A 452-nucleotide genomic window follows, 5' to 3' on the forward strand; every position below is an offset into this window, starting at 1 on the left:
GCAGTAACTTGGGTGTTATCGACGAACTGTTGTGTTCCATGGATAGGGGACTAAGCCTTTACAAGAGATTTGGGTATGCTACCAAAATATCATTTAATCATGAGTTCATAGAGCAATGACCGATGTGAAATCTGTGAAAAATATAGTTATTCTTTTGGTAATGGTTGTCTCAGATTTCGTGTTAGGTACAATTTATTAATATATCGATTTATTTAGGAGAGTACGCCCCCGCAGAATAGGTTTAGCGATGTCCTAAACATTAACAATAGTAATTGTGGTAATGATGATGGCAATGCTTACAACGTTAACATTGTTAATGGTTGTGGGGGTTATCGAAGACGTTTCCTTTACAAAACCTTCGCTCCAAGCCTGCTCATGTAACTGCCGGAAACATTGTGTAAAGATCATCATACCTGCAAAATCATTACAAAATATATCAAATGTTTTTCTCT

The sequence above is a fragment of the Penaeus monodon genome, chromosome 19, assembly GCF_015228065.2.
Source record: "Penaeus monodon isolate SGIC_2016 chromosome 19, NSTDA_Pmon_1, whole genome shotgun sequence".
Taxonomy (NCBI): domain Eukaryota; kingdom Metazoa; phylum Arthropoda; class Malacostraca; order Decapoda; family Penaeidae; genus Penaeus; species Penaeus monodon.